This window comes from Hyla sarda, chromosome 4 (assembly GCF_029499605.1).
Source record: "Hyla sarda isolate aHylSar1 chromosome 4, aHylSar1.hap1, whole genome shotgun sequence".
In the NCBI taxonomy this organism is placed as follows: domain Eukaryota; kingdom Metazoa; phylum Chordata; class Amphibia; order Anura; family Hylidae; genus Hyla; species Hyla sarda.
The window spans coordinates 89643195-89658774 of NC_079192.1; the positions used below are offsets into that span (position 1 = coordinate 89643195).

At 51.0% G+C, this 15580-nt stretch overlaps 1 long non-coding RNA gene across 1 annotated transcript; it reads right to left on the reverse strand.

Annotated features, from left to right (window-relative positions):
- Positions 1-14441: 14441 nt before the first annotated feature.
- LOC130368188 (uncharacterized) lies at positions 14442-15239 on the reverse strand. Its single transcript, XR_008892334.1, has 3 exons — positions 15102-15239; positions 14837-15001; positions 14442-14734 (listed from the first exon to the last, which is right to left on the reverse strand). It is a non-coding gene; the product is annotated as an uncharacterized LOC130368188 (long non-coding RNA).
- Between the last annotated feature and the right edge of the window lie 341 nt (positions 15240-15580).

A 15580-nucleotide genomic window follows, 5' to 3' on the forward strand; every position in this document is an offset into this window, starting at 1 on the left:
GAATTCAGCTTCCAATAACCTTTTCCCATCCGGGGGGTTTCTGAAACATTCAGGGAAAACAAAATCATACAGTGATCGGAGAACTCCACCTCAACCACGGACACTGCAGAAGAGACGGCTTCCTCCTTTAAATAAAACCTATCTATCCTAGACCTGCGACTACCTTGATGATAAGTGAAACCCGCGTGGCCCGAGGGGCTCCGGATGTGGGCATCCTCTAGGCGAGCTTCTCTAGCTATGCTAATCAGCGCCACACTATCGCAAGTCAGCGGACTATTGGAGCCTCTCCTATCTTGGGACCTCGTGACATTATTGAAGTCCCCTCCAAAGATCACCTGCCGACTCGTAAAAAGAAAGGGCTTAATCCTCATAAAGAGATCTTTACGGCCCCGCTTACTTTGCGGGGCGTAGATGTTAATGAGCCGGAGCTCTTGTCCCTTCATGAAGACATCTAAGATCAGGCACCTCCCCATTTCTAATTCAATAACCCGTCGGCATTCAACAGGAGCGGTAAAAAGGACCGCCACCCCACTATACGGCTCAGCCGCAAGAGACCAGTGGGAGGGACCACGCCTCCACTCTCTTCTGGCTTTTACCAGAGAGGCTAGATCTGACAACCTGGTCTCCTGTAAAAAGAAAATGTCGGCTTCAACGCGGCCGAGAAAATCAAAGGCTGCGAATCTAGCCGTATCCGACTTTATGCTGGCACAATTAATAGATGCCAGCGTCAATGGGGTGAGTGCCGCCATACAGGGTGATTAAATTAGACGGCCACACCCTTTACTTTTGTTTTCCCTTCTTTTTTGCCCCCTCATCCCCCGAAGAAGACGAGAGGGCAGGACCACTCTTGGATCTTTTTTTCGATTCAGATAGATCCATATTATCTCCGTCTCCGTCCGGCCCCGGTCTAGCCCTGCCCTCTGAGGAAGGTGCCTCAATAGGACAGGGCCCAGTTCCTCCCAGAGGCTCTTTCTCCCTAGGCACCTCGCCCTCACCCTCCCCAGCCAAGGAGGGGGAGGAGATGGTATCGAGGACGAGGTACCGGTTTGACAGGTCAACCAGAGGGGGGGCAGTCAGGCTTCCGTTTTGAACCTGGCCCGAAGTACAAGGAACAGAGGGCTCTGACCTCTTCTTTCTCCCTTTCCTTTTGCCCTTGTCTTTCTTTTTAGGCCTCTCCCCACTCTCCTCATCCACACTTTCATAGTGGGAGGAATCGGAAGGGTCGGCCATATTGCCTTCCTCTCTGTGAAGCCTCCTGATCTCCCCATCCAGCACATCCTCCTCCAGGGCTTCAGCGGTTACAGGGCCAGCTTCAGGAGCAGAGGCCGGGGCTACCCCCGTCACCTGGGCACTCTCCAGCTCCCTACTCCTTCTACGATTTTCCTCCCGCCTTAGTTTGGCGGGGCCCTTTTTCCTCCTCACGAGCCCTGTTGCACCCCCATCCCTGCCCATACCCTCCCCGGCCGAGGCAACTTCACAGCTCTCCTCAGCCGGAGCGGCCGCTGCACGGGCGAAGGCGCTAGGACAACGGCTAAATGGGTGCCCAAGGACACCACACAGGTGGCACCGGATCTGTCTACAGGATGCGGCCAGATGTCCCACCCCACCACACAAAGCGCAGACCTGTACAGTACAGGCTGCGCTAAAGTGGGTGGGGCTGCCACACCTGTGACAGACCTTAGGCTGCCCCTGGTAGAAGACCTGGATCCTATCACGTCCAAGGAAGGCGGCTGACGGAATGTGGGCAACCGTACTCCCTGAACGCTTGAGTTTGACGGAAAACGTCCAGGCCCCGGACCAGATCCCGTGCTCATCCAAGTTTTTCTTGGGCATGTCCGTCACATCCCCATACCGTCCGAGCCAGGTCATGATGTCATAACAAGAAAGTGACTCGTTACGGGTCAAAACGGTCACCTTCTTGACAGCATTCTGACGGGAAATCGCCTTTACGGCGAAATCCCGCCAGCCGGGCTCGTTTTTTGCCACTTCGTAATTCGACCAGAAGAGTTCGAGACCCTCTGGCCGAAAGAAACTGACGTCAAACTCAGACGATCCATAGGGGTGAATCAGGGCAAAGATATCACTCGCCCTGAATTCCATCTGAAGGAGGAGCTCAACCACTTTAGCGCGAGGTGGGCACGCATCCTCGCCCCTCCAAATCAGACGGACCACATTCCTACGGTTATTGTCCTGCCCGGTTGTCGGGAGGGACCAGACCACCTCCCCATTCCGCTCTCGGAAAGCCCCCAAACCGTGCCTCTCTATCCAGAAAGACAGGTCGACCTCACCCCTTCCCTCTACCTGGATCGACCTGTCACCCCTGCGTAGAGCCTCCAGGAGGCGCTGTTGCAAATGGCCCCCAGGGCCGGACGGAGACGGGGACCCCCCTGAACCCCCGGCAGCGACATTAGCATAGCTCCTAGGAGCAGTCACTGCCGGGGGGGCAGCCGGACCAGACCCAGAGCCAGAACCACTTACAACACCATTCACACCACAACTCTCAACCTCTTTATTTCCAGCCATACTACTACCACTCCCATCAACATTCAATCCACTGACACTCCCACATACACTCCTCTCACCCACAACACTACTACACCCATCAATATCACATCCTACATTCTTGTCCTGACTAACAAATTCTGGGCTGGCTGGGACTTGTAGTATGGCTGGCTTTAGTAAAGTCCTTTGTGCTGGCTTAGCCGCTGCTGGGGTCGACGCCGATGGTTTCGCCTTCATGGCTGATATCATATCTTGATTCTGGGGCTGCCCCACCGGGCGCACCCCAGCTCCTCCCACAGCGCCAGCACCTGCTTCACCCATCTTCACAGGCTCTGTGGATAATCCCGGCGCCCGGACACTCCCCCCCCTCACAGGGGAGTGCCCCGCAGTGCCGGTAATGCCCACAGTACTCGGGGAACCGCCCCCCGAGCACACAGGGGCATAACTCGCGCTTCCCACCATAAGCCCATCCTGCCCCTCCCTACCGGCAGGATGGGTGGGCTTCACATCTATTGCGTCTGCAGCTTTTACTGACGCCATGCTGTACCCCCCATGCTGGCTCCATTCCACCACAGAAACGGAGTCTGGCAGTCTGGGGGGCCCAGCAGCCTGAACCAGCTTTGCAGCTGGCCCAGACTGCTGGAAAGGAACAAACACGTACTTCACTGATTCTTGTGTCTTTTGCTTTTTCCTCTTAACTGCCACATCATCACAGAGATCATCACCAAAGGTGAAATGCTGGAGGTGGGCTGGGGACTCCTGCATGACTATCGCCCTTAGCAATCCCCCAGCCTCACTCTCCACATCATCCTCACCGCTCTCACTTGAAGGAAGAGCCACCTGGGCTGGTTCAATATAGCTGTCCTGGGTGGCCTGGGTGTCACAGGGAGCAGCCACAGGCACAGCGTCTTCCTCCACATTCTCATCCTTTTCCTCATCACCACCATCCTCACTTTGTTCACCGCCACTACTCTCCCCATCATCCACCTCCACCTTACCTGGGGATTTCGTGGCGGCAAACCGGTCTTCATTAATCAGCTTTTCCTGGAAAAGACCGCTTCCCTCCAGGATCTCGTCTCTCCTCTCCTCCAGCTTCACAATCTCGCTTTTCAGCGCTGTGATCCTCTTTCTTAGCTCTGGCCTGTTCTTTTTGGACCCCGTGCTCACCAGATTCTGAGCCACACGTAGATCCTCCCTGGCCATGCTCAGCTCCTTACCGCACTGGTCATATTCCGCAAAGCGTGCGGCCATGCGGGAGCAGTATGTATCGCTCGACTCCTTGGGCCCTCTCTCTGCCCACATCTCCACTTTTTTCCTCCTCGCCTTGCTTCCTCCAGATCTCTGGTTGGCACCCGTCGCCGTGGAAGCAGAGCTTGCATTGCTGCAGACTCTGCCAGATTTTCTTCCTCCGGCCGGAACAATGGCTGTTGCAGTTTTCTCTCCACCCCCCGCCAGCCTGGAAGAACGGGAAGTGGAGGCTCGAGATTTCCGGGGCTCCATGCAGGGGAGGCTCTCCCCAGGAGTCTGCCACCCTCCTGGGAAAAGCAGTTAGAACACCTGCCTCTGTAGTTCTCTTGGAAGTCCTGGAGAGCTCAAACAGGGACACACCCGCACACTTCTCACACTGAACAGCTGTGTTTCACAGGATGTGCTCTCTGCTGACACTCTTTTTTATTATAAAAATACAAAACAATTCCAAAAAACAAAAACACAAAACAAGCTTAACCAGCTACAACAGAAATGCAAAATAAAATAAAACCCTGCCTAACCGGCCAGCCCAGCTTTAATAAATTGTAAAATATACCAAACTACAACTATACTATACCTATACACCTAAGCAAACTATGAAATTCACACTCACACACATAACATTAAAAATAATAATAATAATAAAAAAAAAAAAAAAAAAAATTTAAAAAATAAAAATAAAAAAAAATTATTTAAAAAAAAATAAAAAAATACAAAAATTAAATTAGCTCAACTTGGCTAATTAAATGAAATAAATAAACCAACATAAAATTCAGCACCACCTGGCTATAACTCAAAATGATCCATACTTGGGAAAATAAATAAATAAATCAAGCAACAGAAAACATAACACACGCATAATCTCCAAAACTAACAAACACACACACACACATATTGAGAATGAACATAACAACAGCACAACTTGGCTTATCAAAAAAAAAAATAATAATAATAATTTCCTATATATAAATATATATATATATATATATATATATATATATATATATATAATAAAAAAAAAAAAAATAAAAAATAAAAAATAAAAAAATAAAAAAAAAAAAAAATAAAAAAATAAAAAAAAAATTTAAATAACTTAGATATACACAGACAAAAACACCTACATATAGTAATAATAATAATAATAATACAGAACTACAACTGGTCCGACTGCCCTTTTCTTATGGCTAATGCAACAATATAAAACAAAATACATGACACACTATACCAACAAATAAATAATATAAAACAATAAACATAGCACAGTATACATACAAATATAATAAATGTGCCTCACAAAAATACCTACAAAAACCCTAAAATAAATCCTACACTAAAACTGTGCCCTCTCCCACACCACCCCTCCTGTACATGGGTCAGTCCATAACCGTTCGTACAGTTCTTAAGTCCAGTCCTTAACTGACCCATGTCAGATCCCCTAAGGAGAAAAAAAAAAAAAATAAATAAATAAATAAATAAAAAAAAATAAAAACACCCCCTCCCCACCTAGCACTCCAACCAACCAACTAAATACAACCTTATATACAAGACCACAACCCAATTTAGGCCCAAGTTCGGTGCCTGTAAGCCCTTCATACCATATCAGCTGTAAACAAAACAAAAAGCTATGGTGCACATGCAACAGCCCACCACCAGGGAGAAGGATGGCAGATCTGATACACTGAAGAAATTTAAACTCTTTCCCTAATTCCCCCTACTATTCTCCCTAATTCTATCCCTTCATTAAAACTGACCCTACTATCACCCTATCTCTATCCCTGTATGCCTGTCCCTAACCAAAATAAAGGTACTCTACCAAAAAGGTCTAGTACCTAGGGCACATGAAAAGAAAACCCTCTCCATAGGAGAGAAGCCCTACTGGTACCAAGACTGCCATACTCCAAAGACCTGATCTTCCCGAGGTCACCGGTGATGTTCCTACAGACCTCCACCTCGGAGAGGACTTTCTGCTGGGTGGACACTAAACACCGTGCATTCCACGTGTGATACTTAACCACTAAGCTGACTAAAAATAAAGTGCCCCGATCTCGGCCACCGAGGGTCCTGAATGCCCCATAAGCCCACTCTGGATAGGTAAGGCCGGCAAGTTGACTCCAGCCGATGGAAGCGCCCACCCGGTTGTAGACCCCTACGTTAAAGGGACAATGAAGCAGGAAGTGGTCCATGCTTTCCAGCGTGTCCACACACTCTTCTCGTGGACACCCCCGGTCATCAGAGTTCCTGTACTTCAGGTTGTCCCTTACACCTAGCTTCCCCTGAAAGCAGCGCCAGGCCAAGTCCCAAAACTTCTGGGGGATCCTTTTCAAGTTTAAAAGATACAACCCCACCCTCAGATCCCGACCTGGGCAGTCCCTGAGCGCCAGAGGCTTCTGGAAGTGGGTCAACAGAACCCGTTTGTCAAGGAACTGCCTTGACTGGGTCCTGATTTCCCACACTCCCAGACCCCACCGACGTATCGCCTTCAGAGTCGGGGTAGCGTGAGCCGGAAGATATCCATGTGGTGTACGGAGGTCCTTCACTTGCCCTCCTCTCTCCCATTCCTGGAAGAAAGGCCGAAACCATTCCCTGCAGGAGAGTACCCACGGAGGAGCCCTCTCTTTCCAGAGGTTCGAGATGTTAGCTTTCAAGAAGGTGTTGGTTAAGAACACCACAGGGTTTACCATAGATAAACCCCCTAGTCTCCTCGTACGGTACGTAACCTCCCTCTTGACTAGATTCAACCTGTTCCCCCATAACAGTTGGAAAAACAGGCTGTAGACCCTAGTGTAGTAAGCATCTGGCAAGATACATACACTGCCCAGATAGATAAACAAGGGGAGCAGGTATGATTTGATCAGGTGCACCCTTTCCCTGAGGGTCATAGACCAACCCTTCCACTGGTTCACCCTCTGAGTGGCATCATGGAGCTTACCGTCCCAGTTTTTGGTGGAATAATCATCCTGGCCGAATGTGATGCCTAGAATTTTTGCTGAGTCTTGGGGCCCTGGGAGGGTGTGCGGGAGATCAAACGTGGGATCCCCCCCTCCCAGCCAGAGACTTTCACACTTTTCCCGGTTGATCTTGGACCCGGATGCCTCCGAGTAGCGCTCCACCTCTGACATCACCACATCGACCTCCTCCCTCGAGGAGACGAAAATAGTGACATCATCAGCGTACGCCACCACTCTCTGGGTGACATCCAGCTCCACCAGACTCATCCCGACTCCCGCCAACGGCCCACGATCTACCCTCCGGACGAAGGGATCAATCGCGAATACGTATAAAAGCGGGCTCAAAGGACAACCCTGACGGACTCCGGACCCCACCTCAAAAGAGCGGCCAGACCACCCGTTCACCAGTGGGAAACTCTCTGCCCCGGCATACAAGATCTTAAGCCAATTAACAAAAGTACACGGTAAGCCATACCTCAGGAGGACGGACCAGAGGTACTCGTGGTTCACCCGATCAAATGCTTTGGCCTGATCCAAGGACAGTAAGTACCCCTTCCAGAGACCCGCACTACTCCGCTCCACTGCCTCCCTGACACTGAGGACAGCACTTAAAGTGCTTCGGCCTGGAACAGAGCAGTGCTGAGCCCCCGAAAGGAGCCGGGGTGCAAACTTCACCAGCCGATTAAACAGTATCTTGGCCAGAAGCTTCCTGTCCGTATTGAGAAGAGCTATGGGCCTCCAATTCTCAATCCGGCTAGGATCTTTACCTTTTGAGAGAAGAATCAGGGCCGACCTCCTCATTGACTTTGGCAGAGTGCCCGAGGAGAGACACTCATTGAATACCTTGGTCAAGAGGGGAGCTAAAGACTCCTTAAAGGTCTTATACCACTCGGATGTTAAGCCATCCGGACCTGGCGACTTCTTGGGGGCGAGCCCCTCAATCGCCAGTCTCACTTCCTCTTCCCTGATATCTTCTGCCAAAACATCAAGAGAGGGGTCTACCCCTGGCTCAGGAATGGTTTCAGCCAGGAAAGCCGACATCCTGTCTCGATCTAGATCCTTCCTCCCCAAGAGGTGCAAGTAGAAAGATCTGACGACCTCCAGGATCCCTGATCTGGACCGATTCAGGGATCCCGTACTATCAACCAGTCCTGAGACTACTTTACTACTCACTGACATCTTGCAGTTCCTGTAAGGGTCGGGCGAGCGGTACTTCCCGAAATCCCTCTCAAAAACCAAAGATGCGTGCCTATCGTACTGACACCTCATCAGCAAGGACTTCACTCTGGAGATATCCTCCCGGCTACCTCCAGTCGAGACGAGAAGCTCGAGTTTCCTCCTCAGACCCTGATACAAGCGATACCTGTTCAGGGACCTGAGGCTCGAGAGCTGGCGGAAGAACCCCGCAACCCGCTTCTTGAATATCTCCCACCACTCTGACTTACTACTACAAAGGCCCAGTAAAGGTACCTGACTCTGAAGAAAATCCTCAAAGGACTGTCTTATCTCTGCTTCCTCCAGGAGGGACGAATTCAGCTTCCAATAACCTTTACCCATCCGGGGGGTCTCTGAAACATTCAAGGAAAACAAAATCATACAGTGATCGGAGAACTCCACCTCAACCACGGACACTGCGGAAGAGACGGCTTCCTCCTTCAAATAAAACCTATCTATCCTAGACCTGCGACTACCTTGATGATAGGTGAAACCCGCGTGGCCTGAGGGGCTCCGGATGTGGGCGTCCTCTAGGCGAGCTTCCCTAACTATATTATTAAGGACCACACTATCGCAATCCAGCGGACCATTGGAGCCTCTCCTATCTTGGGACCTCGTGACATTATTGAAGTCCCCTCCAAAGATCACCTGCCGGCTTGTAAAAAGGAAGGGCTTAATCCTCATAAAAAGATTTTTACGGCCCAGCTTAGTTTGTGGGGCATAGATGTTTATGAGCCGGAGCTCTTGTCCCTTCATGAGGACATCTAAGATCAGGCACCTCCCCATTTCTAACTCAATAACCCGTCTGCATTCAACCGGAGCGGTAAAAAGGACCGCCACCCCACTATACGGCTCAGCCGCAAGAGACCAGTGGGAGGGCCCGCGCCTCCACTCTCTTCTGGCTTTCACCAGAGAGGCTAGATCTGACAACCTGGTCTCCTGTAAAAAGAAAATATCGGCTTCAACACGGCCAAGAAAATTGAAGGCTGCGAATCTAGCCGTATCAGACTTTATACTGGCACAATTAATAGATGCCAGCGTCAGTGGGGTGAGTGCCGCCATCATGGGTGATTAAGTTAGACGGCCACACCTTTACTTCTGCTTCCCCTTCTTTTTTGCCCCCTCATCCCCTGAAGAAGATGAAAGGGCAGGACCACTTTTGGACCTTTTCTTAGATTCTGATTGGTCCATGTGGTCCCCGTCTCCATCCGGCCCCAGTCTAGCCTTGCCCTCCGAGGAAGATGCCTCCGCAGGACAGGGCCCAGTTCCCCCCAGAGGCTCTCTCATCCTAGGCACCCCGCCCTCACCTTCCCCCTCCAAGGAGGGGGAGGAGATGGTATCGAGGACGAGGTACCGGTTTGACAGGTCAATCAGAGGGGGGGCAGTCAGGCTTCCGTTTTGGACCTGGTCCGTAGTACAAGGCTTAACAGAGGGCTCCGACCTCTTCTTTCTCCCTTTCCTTTTGCCCTTGTCTTTCTTTTTTGGCCTTTCCCCACTCTCCTCATCCACACTTTCATAGTGGGAGGAATCAGAAGGGTCGGCCATTTTGCCTTCCTCTCTGCGCAGCCTCCTGATCTCCTCATCCAGCACGTTCTCCCCCAGGGCTTCAGTGGTTACAGGGCCAGCTTCAGGAGCAGGGGCCGGAGCTACCCCAGTCACCTGGGCACTCTCCAGCTCCCTACTCCTCCTACGATTTTCCTCCCGCCTTAGTTTGGCAGGGCCCTTTTTCCTCGTCACTAGCCCTGTTATGCCCCCATCCCTGCTCGTACCCTCCCCAGCCGGGGCAACTTCACAGCTCTCCCCGGCCGGAGCGGCCCCAGCACGGGCGAAGGCGCTTGGACAACGGCTGAAAGGGTGCCCGAGGACACCACACAGGTGGCACCGGATCTGTCTGCAGGATGCAGCCAGATGACCCACCCCACCACACAAAGCACAAACCTGTACAGTACAGGCTGCACTAAAATGGGTGGGGCTACCGCACCTGTGACAGACCTTAGGCTGCCCCTGGTAAAAGACCTGGATTCTGTCACGTCCAAGGAAGGCAGCTGACGGAATGTGGGCAACTGTACTACCTGAACGCTTGAGTTTGACGGAAAACGTCCAGGCCCCAGACCAGATCCCGTGCTCATCTAGATTTTTCTTGGGCATGTCCGTCACATCCCCATACCGTCCCAGCCAGGTCATGATGTCATAGCAGGAGAGTGACTCGTTACGAGTCAAAACGGTCACTTTCTTGACTGAGTTCTGACGGGAAATAGCCTTTACAGCAAAATCCCGCCAGCCGGGCTCATTCTTCGCCACTTCGTAGTTCGACCAGAAGAGTTCGAGACCCTCCGGTCGAACAAAACTGACGTCAAATTCGGACGAACCATAGGGGTGAATCAGGGCAAAGATGTCACTCGCCCTGAATTCCATCTGGAGGAGGAGCTCAACCACTTTAGCGCGAGGCGGGCACACATCCTTGCCCCTCCAAATCAGACGGACCACGTTCCTACGGTTATTGTCCTGCCCGGGTGTCGGGAGGGACCAGACCACCTCCCCATTCTGCTCTCGGAATGCCCCCAAACCGTGCCTCTCTATCCAGAAAGACAGGTCGACCTCACCCCTTCCCTCTACCTCGATTGACCTGTCGCCCCTACGTAGAGCCTCCAGGAGGCGCTGCTGCAAGTGACCCCCGGGGCCGGATGGAGAGGGGGACCCCCCGGCAGCGACATGAGCATAGCTCCTAGGAGCAGTCACTACCGGGGGGGCAGCCGAACCAGACTCAGACCCAGGACCACCATTCACACCACAACTCCCACCAACATTCACACCACAATTCTCATCATCCATACCAGACTTTGTATTCATACCACCACTACTCCCACCATTATTCACTCCACTAACACTCCCACATGCACTCTTCTCATTCACAACACTACCACACCCATCATCCTCACCCCCTACACTCGCGTTGTGCCTAACATATCCTGGGCTGGCTGGGACTTGTAGTACTGCCGGTTTTAACAGAGTCTTTTTTGCTAGCTTTGCTGTTGCTGGGGTCGACTCTGATGGCTCCTCCTCCATGGGCGATGTTACTGCCTGAGCCTGGGGCTGCCCCTCCGAGCGCACCCCAGCTCCTCCCACAACGCCATCACCATGTCTTCCCGACTGCACGGGCTCTGAGGCTGGCACTGGCACTCGGACACTCTCCCCCCTCACAGGAGAGTGCCCCGCAGCACCCACAGAACACACAGACCGACCGTTTTCCACTCCCGATGCCCGGACACTCCCCCCCCTCACAGAGGAGTGCCCTGCAGCGCCGGTAATGTCCACGGCACTCGGGGGACCGCCCCCCAAGCACACAGACATATCACTTATCTGGACACTCCCCCCCCTCACAGGGAAGTGCCCCTCAGTGCCAGCAACACCTGGGGCACCGCTCCCCAAGCAAACAGTAGCATAGCTTGCCCCTGGTGCCTGGACACGCCCCCCACCACCCTGGGGCGCTCCCGCAGCACCAGGGCTGCTCACCTTAAGCCCAATAGGACTTGCTGGCTCTATAGCGTCCTCTGCCGTCTTGGACGCCATGCTGTACCCCCCTTTCTGGCCCCGCTTCACCACAGAAACGGGGACTGGCAGTTTGGGGGGCCCAGCAGTCTGAACCAACTTTACAGCTGGCCCGGACTGCTGGAAAGGACGAAACACATAAGTCACAGTCTCCTGAACCTTCTGCCTTTTCTTCCTTTTCTTTACTAGATCATCTTTACCGAGATCCTCACCAAAGGTAAAATCCTCCATACGGGTAGGGGACTCCTGCTGTATAATGGCTTGCAGCAAACCCCCACTGGCCAGCTCCTCCTCACCGCTCTCCTCTGTCTCCCCATCACTGGAGGGTAGCGCCACCTGGGCTGGCTCAGGGTAGCTATCTTGGGGGGGCTGGGGCTCACACACACTAGGGGTGGCATCCATTTCACTTCCCACAGCCGACTCTCTGCCATCTTCCTCCCCTCCTTCCTCCTCACTGCTCTCCTGAGGGCAGCATGCACCATACTTCCTTTCCTTGAATCTCTCCTCATTAACCAGTTTTTCTTTTAGGAATCCTGCCCCCTCAGAGATTTTTCTTTTGGCCTCCTCCACCTCCGCCACCTCTATCTTCAGAGCCCGCACCTGGGCAGTGAACTTCTGCCTCTTACCTGTAGGGCCCTGGTCAGCCTGGTAGCGGGCAAATCTCAGGTCCTCTCTCAGACTCCTCAGCTTCCTGCCCAGCTCTTCGTACTCCGCCATCTTTGCTTGTATCCTTGAGCCATATGTCGCCAATGACTCCCTTGGTCCCCGTGCCCCCCATTGCTGGGGTTCCGGGGTAACAGAAGGACCGCTGGTCTTTGCTGATGCCTTATGTCCCTCTGATCCGGTCAGGGGAGTGGGCTCCACATTTCTGCGGGCCCTGCTGGAACGTCTCACCCCGACCTTGAATCCGGCTGTAGACACTTTCTTCCCCCCTCTCGCCAGCCGGGAATGAGAGGTAGAAGCCCGAGGCTCCATGCAGGAAAGCCCTCCCAAGGAGCCTGCCACGCTCCTGGGAAAGCCCGATGTAAAAACCTGCTTCTCTGCCTGGAAGTCTGGAGAGAAAATGGAGCCACACCCGACAGCTGCACACACTGAAACCACAGGATGTGCTCTCTGCTGACACCTCTGTCCATGTTAGGAACTGTCCGGAGTAGGAGAAGTTTACTATGGAGATTTGCTCCTACTCACAGAGAGCACTGTAGTCAGACCGAAAAGAACTATACAACTTCCTCTGTAGCATACGGCAGCTGATAAGTACTGTAAGGATTAAGATTTTTAAGAAGTAATTTACAAATCTGTTTAACTTTCTTGCACCAGTTGATTTAAAAAAACTAAAATAAAATAATGTTTTCCCCCGGAGTACCCCTTTTACGTAACACCTGTAAATTCTGCACTACGAATATCAGCAGCCACTGAAGAGAGGTCATCCAACAACTGAAGTCCCAAAAAAATCTGCCACTAAATCCCTCAAGCAACCATTCAGCCCCAGTCCAGAACCATCTGACCGGACCACAGGGACCAGTGTGGAGGAGAACAGTGTCCAGGCTGTAAAAGAGAAGAACACTGGAGCAGCCAGATACACTGACTCTAAGGCTGAGCCTCATACTTCTACCGAAGCTGCAGAGTTATAGGGGAACTGTAAAAATGAAAGTACTACAACCCCCAGTGTGGTCCGTCTATGCCACCCTAAGGGTCAGGGTTGGAGGAGGAACAGGTTGAAAAGACACACTACAATGGGAGTTGTAGTACTGTAGTTGTTAAAGAAAAAAAAGATGTTTTCATCAGGTTGCCCATAGCAACCAATCAGATTGCTTCTTTCATTCTTGAGAAGACCTCTGAAAAATAAAAGAAGTAATCTGATTGGTTGCTAAGAGCAACTGGACAACATTTCCTCTCCACAGGTACATTTCCCCGATTGTCTTCATATTTAGGATGAGAATCTACTGACAAAGTGAGTAGCCAACCATTTCTGGGCATAAAACTCTGTAAGAGACAGCAGTCTGGGGGCGTCTGTGGTGGACATGAAGGAAGGGGGGGGTCCAGGGAAATTGAGATTTGACGTCTGCAGCGAGCGCTTCTCACTGAACGACGGGTCTCATCCCAGGTATTGCAGGGGGACCCCCCACGATCAGCTACTTATCCCATAACCCATGGATAGGGGATAAGTTAATTTTTGCCATAGTTCTCCTTTAATTGGCCAGAACACACCCAAAATCGGTCCCAGCCAAATATTGCTTTGTGTCCTGTCATTTCTCCCAGCTGTTCTTTTTCTACCTGCTTGTAAGGCATGCCTACACTCTCTAATTCCTTAAAGTGGTACCCCGCCCCTAGATATCTTATCCCCTACCTTAAGGATAGGACAAAAGATGACTGATCACTGGGACCCCCGCAATCTTCATGCAGCACCCGGCGTTCCAAATAATATATTTAGAACTCTGGGTTCTCGTGGTGCGGGTCGTGACCTCACGCCACGCCCTTTCCATTTATGTCTATGGGAGGTGGTGTGATGTCACAAGAAGGTGTGGCATGATGTCACGAATCCCACCACAGGAACCAGTGAGCTAAACATACTATTTAGAATTTTGGTTGCTGCATGGAGATTGCTGGGGTCCCAGCAGCAGGATCCCATTGATCAGACATCTTATCCCCTATCCTTTACATAGGGGATAAGATATCTATACCCCTTTAAGGGACAGTTCATGTACCCAAAAGTTGATCCTTTGCAACCGTATGACCCCTAGCAAGTTCCCTGCATGAGTCCCATTCATCAGAAAAAGGCTTGTGCATGGAACTTGCTGGGTGTTCTACGTTTGCCTCATAAGCTGCACCACCCAGCACCAGTTGCCTCTCTCCGCACCGCATTATGCAGATCGTGCAGGAGAGCAGCTTTGGTCATCCATGTTTTGCTAACTCTATTTTCACACACAGAAATAAATAAATGAGTCGAACAAGTCAAAGAACAGTTTAAAAAAAGGGGAACTTTATTTATTATTTATTAAAATGTTTGTGTAGGGGATTTTTTGTAACCTCCCATCACTCACAAAGAGCGTACAGTAACTAATACTCAGGACAGGAAAAACCTCCAGAGGGGAGGAAACCTGTAGGGAATCCATGGCTACTGTATGGCCCTTCCTCTGGGCATACTAAAGGAGGTTACCTCTATAATTTGGGCAAATGTTTCTGTGTATGTGCATGATTCCTAGGCCTGTGCCTTCATCCAACGTCTTGCTGTAGGTCTCGAAATGCTACTCCATGTCCTGGAAATAGTGCATCTAAGATAGGGGACAAAAAAGATAGATTATTTACATGTTTATCATAGAAATACACATGGAACTGCAATAAAGACCTTTTGGACAAAACAATGTAACACTTACCAGTCACAGTCATGTGCATGACTTTGCATTCCCGTGTCCCTACACAGTGTCCAGCACCGGCCCCTCACTGATGAACAGGACCAGTGTTATTTCTGGGGCTATGCCTTCATCCAACGTCTTGCTGTAGGTCCGGAAATGCTACTCCATGTCCTGGAGATAGTGCATCTAAGATAAGAAAAAAAAGATAAATTATTTACATGTTTATCATAGAAATACACATGGAACTGCACTAAAGACCTTTTGGACACAACAATGTAACACTTACCAGTCACAGTCATGTGTATGACTTTGCATTCCCGCGTCCCTACACAGTGTCCAGCACCGGCCCCTCACTGATGGAGAATGAACAGGAGCAGTGTTATTTCTGCTCAGTGCTGCTCTTTGGTGGACAATGGTTATGACATCACATGTGTGACACGCTGTTACCTCCTGGGAGTTCTATTTCAGTAGTGCTGCTCTCTGATTGGCTGAAAATCAAAAAAGCTTTCTAATATATTCTGTATGACTGTTATCTAAGGTTTTTGACAATTTTTATTAAAATGGCGCCACTCCCTGTGGGTGCGTTATATTTATTTCTCCTAACCAGACATTCTGTATATGTAATATCATTTGGTGGCCCCAACAGCCTGGGCCCATAGGTTTCTTACATAGATCAATGCTACTCCGGTAGGCTCAATGAGCAGCGCTGGCCGCCGGGACGTCTGACGAGTGACGTCCCTGACGTTGCGGTCTGGAGCGAAGGAT